A 13,683-nucleotide genomic window follows, 5' to 3' on the forward strand; every position below is an offset into this window, starting at 1 on the left:
CACTAACGGCAGCTTGCTGCACTTCACCGATCTTATGGCGCCGGCACACCTTAAGCTCACTATTCTGAGCTACCACTGAGTCTGAACTATGCTCCACTGCAGGCGGTCCTCGCTCTGGAGCTCTCTCAACAGACACGGCTCTCTGTCGACTCCAGACTGAACTGCCTAGCTCCACCTTCCCTATTTATATCACTAACGGGCTCCCTCTGCTGGTCTGAGGTGGAATGTGGAGGTGTGTGAATGTTTATGGGGGCCTCTTGTGGAGGAATCCATCAATGCACTCTTCTAGGATCTGTGATACCAAGCACAGCTGAGCATCACACATAAACAAATTAAAAGACCCCAATAATTGTCCAAATGGCAGAGCCTCATTCAAGCAACCAATTGCTTAGTTCCTCCAATGCATCGGGAGAAAAAGAGAATAAAGTGAACATATCAATTAACCCTAAATTTTGAAAAGAAAACATGCTATACAGTTTTTGCAACTTCCTTCACTTCTATGAGAGTTACAGAAACAGTGAAGAACAGCCCATTCACCTCTGGCCACCACTTCTGGGCAAATATTCCAATGGGAAACCCATTTTAATTTTGGTGCATTTTTGGGAATATACCTGTATATAATTGGAAAAATTATATTAGAATTGTTTCTAGATATTCAAATCATAGAAATATATGATACCATATACATCTGAAAACCAAAAAAGTTACAAAATTAAAAATGAAAAAATATATATATTTTTTTTCATGCTCCTTACTGAATGTACTCATTAAAAAAGCATAAAATGCAAATTATTTTATATTTCCCATCTTCTTTTTTTCCTGTTCTTAATCTGCAGTCTTGTGCTTGTTAAAATATTATATGTTCTGCTTTCCATGTCCTTGCACCACTAAGTGGCTTGATAAGTCAATGTGCGCTGCAATGACATCTCTTCATAATGATCAATGATCTCAATGTGAGTATCCTTATCTTCAAGGTTTGCTTGTCAAAAATAGAACAGATAAGCCTCAAAGATGATTGTAGATGATTCCTGCTCTTCTGAAAATATATCTGATAGGTGTCTACAGTACATTGGATGCGAAAGCAACAAACCTACATTGGAAAATATAGTAAAATTGAGTCGAATAAGCAGCAGGTCTGTCAAGGCCTTATACAGATGAGTAGAGTATGTTACACATTTGCCTCCATTGTATTTTCACTGTATACTTTGTATAGTAAAGAGTAAGACTATGTTCACATGTCCCGTCATCATCCATTAAAATGGATCCACCAGTAATCTGTTGGCAAAAAAGTTGTGAAGACCCATGTCTGGCCCATTTTTGAGGTTTTGTATGAAATTATGTCCAATTTGCCTTTTTTTCTTTATTTTTTGGGGTTGTTAAAATACACACAAAGGAAATAAACATGTGTATAATAAAACTTGCATAATTGTAATCATTGTCTGGAAGAAATACTTCATTTTCTTGAACAATTTCAAATTTGCCAACACTTTCGGCCATGACTGCATGTCAAATGTAATAGTAAGCGAGGTATTAACAGAGCCTTACATATTCATTTATTTATTTATATCATTTTAGAAGCTGGTTTGCTTACATGTTTTTAGAATTTCTTAAAAACTGGATGGTTTTCTACATTCTGAAAGAAAGCAGCAGCAAATGTTATATTTATCATTTCAGACTTGTTCCTAAGTACAGTAGGAAGAAGGATAATATATCCATCTTGAGCTGTATCTTTTTAGAAGCTCTGAAATTGTTCGAACATGATGAAAATCTCAAAACATATGCACACTTTGGAGAGGAAGAAATTAGGTACTTGTGCAAAGCAATAATGTTATAAAATGTTCACCTGAAAACCTCTTCTCCTTTCTGCTCAGAGCACAAAAGAATGAATATTGAGCATTTTATTCAATTCCAGATTGAAAATGGAAGCCTGCTGCTTAAACGATTCTGGTGATATATTATATAAAACTAAACAAATGCACATATGAAGTTTCTGTATTGAATCATAGGGATACTATATAAACCTACAGACCTGCAACTAATTTATACAACAAAAAAATCTCTGAAATCTGAAATAATAAAGTTATTATTGTGTTTTCTCAAAGTATGCATAAAAAGTTTTGAAACGCAAAAAAATCATAATTTCTCTACTGAAACATGTTCAAAATATACAGTGGGGAAAATAATTATTTGATCCCTTTATACAATGTAATGTTCTTGATTATTTTGGGATATTCTATCTCTCAATGTTAAAATTAACCCACCCTTAAAATTATAGACTGTTCATGACTTTGTCAGTGGGCAAACTTACAAAAACAGCAAGGGATCAAATACTTATTTCCCACACTGTATAAAGGCATTTATAAGTGCCAGATTTTAAAAGGCAAATTTCAGCCTCATTCATCTTATCCAGTAGGTAGTAGCAGATGCGACCACTGGGACGCCAACCTTTCACTGGACCAAGGGATAGCATTGAGTGAATGCTTCATTCAAATTTCTTTGAGCCACAGTTGTACGACTGGAAGGGGTGGTAAGCCAAGGAACCCCATTGTGGTGATTGGTGGGTGCCCACTAGTCATATCCTCACTGATCCAGTATTGCTCCTTGCTAAAGGCTTAGACATATTAAATTTTATTAAGTATATACAAATTACATCTGAATTCATAGTAATAATACATCAATGGTAAAAATGGTCAGAGGCATAGCCTAAAGGTCTTAGACTGCAATGTAAAATTTGTAACTGTCGTCACCCTTAGACTCCAGGGCTCTTGTTTCACTGCTACCACTACATCTCCTTTTACCCACACATCTTATAAAGTGTGCCATATAAGTTATCATCGCCAACATACGGATAATTTGAGTGTTCTTTAGAGAACACGTAAATAAAGTAGAATTTGGAAGAAAATATCAGTAGAAAGTCATTTGATAAAAGGTTTTCTTCAAAGAAAAGAAACTGTGGTTCTAACCTTTGTGATAAAAAAAGGTGTTGAGAAAAATGTACAAAAAGCTGAAAAATATTGCATAATTAGAGCCCTAACTGCAAACTCAGTGGCCTTTTGTTTCTGAGAATATTGTACATTTATAGCATTACAAAGTCAAACACAACAATATTTCACAACTAAAATGAAAGATAAGAAAAATTAAATTATCGCTTTATCTAAATGAGTCATTTCTGCATTTACACACATTTATATATACGGGTCTGCTTAGGTTACTATAGCATCATTATAAGACAGTTAGAGGCCAATTCTATAAGTAGATATTTCCATCTTATAAGATGATGGCATATCGCTAAGATTTACCATCACTTTATGATTGGTTGAAATTTGACCTCTGAGACCGCCTCTAATGCTTAAGTCACACATCATTGAAACTCCATGGGTCCATGTGCTGTTTGAGAAAGAAAGGGGCAGAACTAGGAGGTGTCAAATCGATGCATGACTGCACCCTTATCCTCAGAAAAATAGACACAGATCCAGTTCCCCTCAGCGTTTCTTTCTAAGCTTTTCCTGAACAGTGGCGCTACTATCTCCACTGTACTTCCCTGCACAGTGGGTGACATTATGCCAAAGAAGCCAGTGAAATGGGCATACCACTATATCAACCACTTATCTCCTTTACTCTTAGGATTAGTGTAGGCCCCAGAAATTCGACCCATACTTGTAATAAAGTAATGCTATTTCTTAGTGATGCAAAAATAAAAATCCCTACAGATAATATTAATCTGGATTGTTCTTTTTTAATTTTTTTTCATGTTTTAGAACTTTCATCATAATTTGAAAGGAAACTAGATTGAAACTACTAGTATCTGTTTTGTCAGATTTGTGCTGTTTTTTCATACCCAGAAAAACAAAAAAAATCAATATAAACTTGGCTAATCTCTTTTATGTCAATGTGATTACACAATGCTCCAGTATGAACAACAGCCATGACTCCATTGTGAACAGAACATAAAAAGCCATTTTAAGAGGGAATACTCTGAAAGTATTGTGTTTTAGCCTTTAATCAGACTTTATATTCTGTTCCTTATTATATTATACTAGCTATTGAATCGGTTCTACGCCGGGTGGCGAGCATTTGTATTGGTATATGGTCTCCCATGCTGATATGTGCTGCCCCCATCCTGGAATTTGTGCTGCCCCCAACCTGGTATTTCTGCTGCCCCCATCCTGGTATTTGTGCTGCTCCCATCCTGCTTTTTGTGCTGCCCCCATCCTAGTATTTGTGCTCCCCAATCATGTGCCCCCATCCTTTTATGTGCTGCCCTCTTCCCTATCCTGGTATGCATGGCACGCCTTATCCCTATCCTGGTATGCATGGCACCCCCCTCCCTCAATCCTGGTACGCATGGCACCCCTCACCCTCAATCCTGGTACGCATGGCACCCATCACCCTCAATCCTGGTATGCATGGCACCCCTCACCCTCAATCCTGGTACACATGGCACCCCTCACCCTCAATACTGGTATGCATGGCACCCCTCACCCTCAATCCTGGTATGCATGGCACCTTTCACCCCCAATCCTGGTATGCATGGCACCTCTCACCACTAATCCTGGTATGCATGGCACCCCTCATCCCCTATCCTAGCATGCATGGCACCCCTCATCCCCAATCTTGGCATGCATGGTGCCTCTCATCCTGGTATGCATGGCTTCCTCAACCCTCATCCTGGTATGCATGGTACCCCTCATCCCTATCCTGGTATACATAGTACCCCTCATCCCTATCCTGGTATGCATGGCTTTCTCATCCGAATACTGGTATGCATGCCCCCCCAGATCCCTATCCTGGTATGCATGGTACCCCTCATCCCTTAATCCTGGTATGCATGGTACCCCTCATCCTCCAATCCTGGTATGCATGGTACCCATCATCCCTATCCTGGTATACATGGTACCCCTCAACCCTATCCTGGTATGCATGGTACCCCTCATCCCCCAATCCTGGTATGCATGGTACACCTCTTCCCCAATCCTGGTATGCATGGCACCCCTCATCCCCAATCCTCATATGCATGGCACCCCTCATCCCCAATCCTGGTCTGCATGGCACCCCTCACTTCAAATCTGGTATACATGGCACACCTCATCCCAATCCTGGTATGTATGGCCCCCTCATCCCTATCCAGGTATGCATGGTATTCCTCATCCCCCAATCCTGGTATGCATGGTACCCCTCATCCTGGTATGCATGGTACCCCTCATCCCCCAATCCGGATATGCATGGTACCCCTCATCCCCCAATCCTGGTATGTGTGGTCCCCTCATCCCCCAATCCTGGTATATGACTCGCCCCCTGGGCCATGGGGTACTCAAGACCGGGTCTCTAGGTTGCGCGGTGCTGATGAGGGTAATAGTGGCAACCCGATCCCGTGGCTCAGGGTGGTCAGACCAAATTGTGGCAGTCTATTTATCAGTGTTTTGAATGTCTGACTACGCCACCCGTGTATTGCGGTCAGGGATAACCGCCGCTGCAAGGCAGACCGCTGAGGCTGGTGTTGGTGTGCAGCACAGGGGTAGGATAACTCCCCACGGGAGGAGCGTAGCCTCAGGGCAGCGTGTAGGGAGGATGGGAGTGATGTTACAGGCGCAGCAGTAATCGCACAGAGTCCAATGATGCAGTCCAGGGTCTTTTACTCACAGTTGTTATCCAGGTCAGTTCTGTCAGCAAGGACTGCCCGAGCCATGCTGCACTCACCAGGTGAGGGGCTCGAGCAAGCTCCAGGTAATTTAGAAGCACTTCACAGGACCCCCCTTTATGTGTCCTTTCTCTGGCCTCTCATACCCCACCAGTGACCTCATTTCTGTCCGGCTGCCTCGGACCTTGTCGGGTTAACATGCCGGCCGTTTTCCCTGGGCTCTATGTGGTGCCTTCCTAGCAGGTTTAGCAGGGGGCTGCACCAATGAATGGTCGCAACCTCCGGTTCTTGGCTGAGTGTAGTTTCTCCTCCACCAATTTAGGGATCCGGTTCCCCTTCTGAGGCCTGACCCCTCCACTCAGGTGAATTCGGGCGTGCAGTGGCTACTGACCGTTCTGCACCCCTGGGGTCCCTCCTTCCTCTGAGTTCCTGGAGCCTTCCTGCTCCCCTTCTTTCTTCCCTCAGGCTCCGGCCTCTGTGCTAGGCCTGCCCAGGGAGCAGAGCCCATGCAGCAGCTCTGCTCCCTGCCTTCTCCTCTCACAGAACTCCCTCCTAAGATGGCCCCCACCTTTTTATACTCCTCTCTCTGTGCATCCAGGAACTGCTTCCTCTCTGCTCCTGCACTACTGGGTTCCCACTGTTCTGGGTGTTCCCTCCCTCCCACTCCAGCCAGGTACATGGTCTGTCATGCTCGCTGCTGGGAGCACCGTCGAGCTGTCCCCCGGAAATGTGGTGTAATGCATGCAGCTGTCAGGGTCCTGATCCACTCTCCATCCTTACCTGGAAGTGAGATACCACACCTCTAACTGAGATGCGATACCTCTGTAGCAACCGCGCCCTCGGGGTGCTACATATGCATAGTCCCCTCACCCCCAATCCTGGTATGCATGTTCCCCTCATCCCCCAATCCTGGTATGCATGGCACCCCTCACACCTCAATCCTGGTATGCGTGGTACCCCTCATCCCCTAATCCTGATATGTGTGGCCCCCTCATCCCCCAATCCTGGTATGCATGGTCCCCTCACCCCCAATCCTGGTATGTATGGTACCCATCATCCCCCAATCCTGGTATGTATGGTACCCATCATCCCCCAATCCTGGTATGTGTGGCCCCCTCATGCCTCAATCCTGGTATGCATGGTCCCCTCACCCCCAATCCTGGTATGCATGGTCCCCTCATCCCCCCAACCCTGGTATGTGTGGCCCCCTCATCCCTCAATCCAGGTATGTATGGTACTCCTCATCCCCCTATCCAGGAATGTGTGGCCCCCTCATCCCCCAATCCTGGTATATGTGTGCCCCTTAACCCCCGAATCCTAGTATGCATGGTACTCCTCATTCCCCAATCCTGGTATGTGTAGCCCCCTCACCCCCCAATCCTGGTATGCATGGTACACCTCTGCACACATACAAAAAAATAAACACTTATACTCACCTTTTTTCCATGTGCTGAAGACACATTGCAAATGTGTCTTCAGTAAAACGGCGCCGGATAGCGCTATGCGCATGCGCCGATTCCGATGCCTTCACTCCACCCCCGGTCTCCGGCCACAAGAGAGGCGCAGTGCAACGCTCCTCCCGGTTAGGTAAATATGTAAGCATGGCGCCGGAGATCGCGGTACGCGTTCAGTGTCTACGCATACCGCGATCTCTTACCTGTAACGGCTCCATGCGTTCTTTTGTCTGGAGCCAGACTGCTCGTCGCGCATGCGCAGTCTATAGAGGCTTCAGACAGAGGGACGCTTGGCCGATTATATTATAGATATATGTATAATACAGTATACATATATGTGTATATATATACTGTATATATATATATATATATATATATATATATATATATATATACAGTACAGACCAAAAGTTTGGACACACCTTCTCATTTAAAGATTTTTCTGTATTTTCATGACTATGAAAATTGTACATTCACGCTGAAGGCGTCAAAACTATGAATTAACACATGTGGAATTATATACTTAACAAAAAAGTGTGAAACAACTGAAAATATGTCTTATATTTTAGGTTCTTCAAAGTAGCCACGTTTCGCTTTGATGACTGCTTTGCACACTCTTGGCATTCTCTTGATGAGCTTCAAGAGGTAGTCACCGGAAATGGTCTTCCAACAATCTTGAAGGAGTTCCCAGAGATGCTTAGCACTTGTTGGCCCTTTTGCCATCACTCTGCGGTCCAGCTCACCCCAAACTATCTCGATTGGGTTCAGGTCTGGTGGCTGTGGAGGCCAGGTCATCTGGTGTAGCACCCCATCACTCTCCTTCTTGGTCAAATAGCCCTTACACACCCTGGAGGTGTGTTTGGGGTCAATGTCCTGTTGAAAAATACATGATGGTCCAACTAAACGCAAACCGGATGGAATAGCATGCCGCTGCAAGATGCTGTGGTAGCCATGCTGGTTCAGTATGCCTTCAAATTTGAATAAATCCCCAACAGTGTCACCAGCAAAGCACCCACAACACCATCACACCTCCTCCTCCATGCTTCACGGTGGGAACCAGGCATGTAGAGTCCATCCGTTCACCTTTTCAGCGTCGCACAAAGACACAGTGGTTGGAACCAAACATTTCATATTTGGACTCATCAGACCAAAGCACAGATTTCCACTGGTCTAATGTCTAATGTCCAGTCCTTGTGTTCTTTAGCTTAAACAAATCTCTTCTGCTTGTTGCCTGTCTTTAGCAGTGGTTTACTAGCAGCTATTTTACCATGAAGGCCTGCTGCACAAAGTCTCCTCTTAACAGTTGTTGAAGAGATGTGTCTGCTGCTAGAACTGTGTGTCATATTGACCTGGTCTCTAATCTGAGTTGCTGTTAACCTGCGGTTTCTGAGGCTGGTGACTCGGATAAACTTATCCTCAGAAGCAGAGGTGACTCTTGGTCTTCCTTTCCTGGGGCGGTCCTCATGTGAGACAGTTTCTTTGTAGCGCTTGATGGTTTTTGCAATTGCACTTGGGGACACTTTCAAAGTTTTCCCAATTTTCCGGACTGACTGACCTTCATTTCTTAAAGTAATGATGGCCACTCGTTTTTCTTTACTTAGCTGCTTTTTTCTTGCCATAATACAAATTCAAACAGTCTATTCAGTAGGACTGTCAGCTTTGTATCCACCAGACTTCTGCACAACCCAACTGATGGTCCCAACCCCATTTATAAGGCAAGAAATCCCACTTATTAAACCTGACAGGGCACACCTTTGAAGTGAAAACCATTTCCGGTGACTACCTCTTGAAGCTCATCAAGAGAATGCCAAGAGTGTGCAAAGCAGTCATCAAAGCAAAAGGTGGCTACTCTGAAGAACCTAGAATATAAGACATATTTTCAGTTGTTTCACACTTTTTTGTTAAGTATATAATTCCACATATGTTAATTCATAATATTGATGCCTTCAGTGTGAATGTACAATTTTCATGGTCATGAAAATACAGAAAAATCCTTAAATGAGAAGGTGTGTCCAAAATTTTGGTCTGTACTGTATATATATATACACATATATACCTTGTTTTAAATGGAAGTTCCTTTCTAAATTCCTTCGACATACCATGGAAGATGGTAAAGATAATATTGCTGGCAATTGGTTAATGGGAGTAGTGAGGATTGCAGAAGGAGATGGTTGTGGCTTAATACTCTGGACAGATATTTCCATAGCTGTTTACTTCTAACTTTGATTTCTATTCCATAATGTGGTAGAAGGCAAAGGATGGCAAAGATATTTTATTATGGCAGTGTTTATTGTATTTCACACCCTGTTTGATAACGTGGCGCTGCTGGAGGAGATCACGTTCCTGTGCTGGTTCTCCCCAGCATAATATATTAGAACAAGACCAACATGGAATGGGCCACCTCCCTCCTGAGCCACCATCCATACCACATATGCCCTTGTGAGCTTTGCTTTATGACATTTCAAGTTGCAAATGCTAGGGCTCTAGGACAGTTAAGGAGACACTTCTTAAATGGGATTGTCTCGTTAATATTATATGAATTTTTGGGGAACATACTAAGTTTTACAATTTAGTTTGCTTCTATTTTTACAATCTTTAGCTATCTTTTGTTGTCTCATTTTCAGCAAATCCTTAGCTGACTCTGTGATTGACATAACTCCCTTTTCTGTATCTTTATCAAAGGAGGCAGGCTCGACTGTTAAAATGAGCAAGCAACCAGCCCATTCAAAAAGCTCTGATAATATGCCAATACAGAAAACATTCTCCTGTGTCAAGTCAAAGGCTTGAACTGAAGCTGTTGAACACAAGAATGGAGGGGATACATGATGATCAGGGCACTTGTGATAATAGAAGCATATTAAAGAAGCACTCCCACTAACATTTTTATTATTTAAAAATGAAAGTGTCACATGGATTTGTCATTCTACATCAACTTAGGAATGTGCTCCACAGACATCACAATCATGGACCAGACCTCAATCACAGGACAATAAAACTTTCACATTCCTTATCTATGAACTGCTCCAATATTTACATCCACAACTCATTCTCCCCCCTCCCATACTCATTGTTCTGCTTCACGTCACTTTTCTCATCTATTGCATTATTCTTGTTGTGTATAAATACGTGATTATTCAGATTTTGTGTTATTCTATGCCTGATAAAGAAGCCTGAGTAGTCTCGAAAGTTTGCAATTTGAGCAAGAACAAAGAAAAGACATGCAAAAACTGGGGATACACCTTAAATAAATACAAATTTATTAATCAAGTAGACAAAAAGAATGAAAAACAACAGCATTAAAAACAATTAAAAACCCCAAATTGGGGATCAATAGACATTGACTTGCTCATAATATAGCTAATGTCAAACCTCAAATACCCTGATGTAGACAAAATCACATGTATCAAAATTATATTAAAGAACCTTAGAAGATAATCATGTTGTCCAAACCCGATCAAAGAATAGGGGAAAGGAGGTGGGAAAACCCCACGCATATTGCCACCAATATTGTGGCTTCTACGGTTGTGACCCCTGAGGTAGCTACAACGTTGGTGGCGATATGCATGGGGTTTTCCCACCTCCTTTCCCCTTTTCTTTGCTCTGGTTTGAACAATATGATAAACTTTCTAATATAGGACTATTTTTTACCCCTTTGTTTGGTTCCGGCAGTGTGTTATTACTTAGGACCTCTAACAAGTGCCTCTTATTATCTTTGTGATCATGTTTAGTGGGTTTCTATTTAACACTCCATTATCATAATTATTATCTGGTAACATATTTTGTACTCATTTGTTTGCTAAGTTCTCTTAAATATCCCTATTGCCCGTTGTGTATTATTGTGTTACCCTATATTGATCTTTTTCAGTAGGTCATGTAAGGTTCTTTAATATAATTTTGATACATGTGATTTTGTCTATACCAGGGTATTGGAGGTTTGACATTAGCTATATTGTGAACAAGTCCATGTCTATTGATTTCCAATTTTGGATTTTTAACTGTTTTTAACTTTAATGCTGTTGTTTTTTTGTTCTTTTTGTCTAATTGATTAATAAAATTGTATTTATTTAAGGTGTATCCCCAGTTTTTGCATGTCTTTTCTTTGTTCTGGCTCTGATTTACTTTTACATGCTTTGGGTTGATCACATCTTGTACAATATCATAGTGGTGCCCTCCATAATTTTGTTTTGTTGAAAGCTTGCAATTTGTTACCATCTTTTCAGTTAGCCATTAAAAGGTATCAACCACTGAGGACTCTCAATTCTTAATATTTTTCTATGCACATATGCACACATTTACTGAATAAAAATGTGAGTGGGCATCCTTCTTTAATTAGTTGTAGTTTAGGCATGTTTAAGTGTAATTTTGTTTCCCTGGACAAATGCTTTAAAGTGGCTATAAACATTGTAATATAGCCTAACGAACCAGCCAATTAAAGTATAAGCATACAACTATATTTATATACGTTTATGATAGCGTCCAGACAGAGTTAACTGTTAGATTTCAACATGACCAATTATTTTTTTCTAGGGCCTTACACTGGCGAACTCCACTCTTCTCATTGAGAACACATGCACCAACAAAACTGAGCATGCATTTTTATGGGAGGGGGATGTTGAGATGAGTAGCTGTCTAAAGTTGTGAAATTATTTCAAAACTAAAATGATGGCGGCACTCACCAGTCCATAAAATAAATTCTTTGTTCGATCAAGTTAAAAACACCAAGTGGCATACCTAGAAATGTCTAAAGGTGTCCATAAATTGTGGAAAGATGTCTTTTTGAGACTCCTGGATGTCTAATGTCTACAGGTAGAGCTAATTAAAAATATGTTTACACTGAACAATTATCGTGTATTTAGTGTATTCTCATTCTGTGTGATCCATGTGGCTATTAATCCGTTGATGATGGGTACTCAGCCTAACCAGATTTTTTTAGTCTGTAGGATCATATCTGATGAATCCTCATTTTTATGCCATTGTAAAGGCATTTTGAGGACAAGCCAATTAATATAATCACTAATTAGTAATGTATTTATAGTTAAATGCCACACATTCATTGCAGCATAATGAAAGGTTAAAGAAGCAATCATAAATATTTTGTTCAAGTCAATTTAGAAGGTAAAACTTAATGATTATACATTTAACAAGTGTCAGATTTAGCAGCCCTGCCCTGTTTCTAAAATATCCTGTGATATAAATGACTAAATAATAGACAAGATAATTACTAACACTGGTCAGAAGAAAAATGTGCCATATGGTAAAATAAAAGTTGTTCTTACAATTTATCATTAAAGTGTCCTAAATGAACTGAAATACTCATCCTTATTAAACAAATTTCACATTAATTAGGTTAGTACCATGTCCAATGAGGATTATTTATAACTTTGTATCCCCAAACTAATTTTCATATCATATGGAAGGCCTAATTCTTTACAAATGTGTGATTATACACGAGTTCTCCCTTGTTACATTACTAATTCCCATTTTGTTTGCAGGAAAATTTGCCTCCTATAATTATTTCTCATTCTCATGACGTCCCAGGGTATAATAACCATCGTGTCTTTGTGAGTTGACATGCAGACAGGGATTTAGAGCAAAGTACATGAGGTAAAAACTGTCAGGACAAGCTTGGTTTTGATGGAAAAAACACAAGGCTATACTTAACCCCTTAAGCCCCGAGGGTGGTTTGCACGTTAATGACCAGGCCAATTTTTACAATTCTGACCACTGTCACTTTATGAGGTAATTACTCTGGAACGCTTCAATGGATCCCACTGATTCTGAGACGGTTTTTCGTGACATATTGTACTTCATGATTGTGGTAAAATTTCTTCGATATCACTTGCGTTTATTTGTGAAAAAAATGGAAATTTGGTGAAAAATGTGAAAATTTTGCAATTTTCAAAATTTGAATTTTTATGCCCTTAAATCAGAGAGATATATCACACAAAAGAGTTAATAAATAACATTTCCCACATGTCTACTTTACATCAGCACAATTTTGGAACCAACATTTGTTTTTGTTAGGGAGCTATAAGGGTTAAAAGTTGACCAGCGATTTCTCATTTTTCCAACAAAATTTACAAAACCATTTTTTTAGAGACCACATCACATTTGAAGTCACTTTGAGAGGTCCTAATGACAGAAAATACCCAAAAGTGACACCATTATAAAAACTGCACCCTTCAAGGTGCTCAAAACCACGTTCAAGAACTTTATTAACCCTTCAGGTGCCTCACAGGAATTTTTTGAATGTGGAAGAAAAAAATAAACATTTAACTTTTTTCACAAAAATGTTACATTAGACCCAATTTTTTTTATTTTCACAGGGGTAACAAGAAAAAATAGACCACAAAATTTGTTGTGCAATTTCCCCTGGGCATGCACATACCCAATATGTGGGGAAAAAACACTGTTTGGGCGCACGGCGGGGCTCGGAAGGGAAGGAGCGCCATTTGACTTTTTGATTGTAAAATTTGCTTGAATAATTAGCGGACACCATGTTGTGTTTGGAGAGCCCCTGTGTGCCCAAACATTGGGGCTCCCCCACAAGTGACCCCATTTAGGAAACTAGACCCCCCAAGGCACCTATCC

Source organism: Phyllobates terribilis, unplaced genomic scaffold (assembly GCF_046119375.1).
Source record: "Phyllobates terribilis strain yellow unplaced genomic scaffold, ASM4611937v1 Scaffold_2__4_contigs__length_985480577, whole genome shotgun sequence".
NCBI lineage: Eukaryota > Metazoa > Chordata > Amphibia > Anura > Dendrobatidae > Phyllobates > Phyllobates terribilis.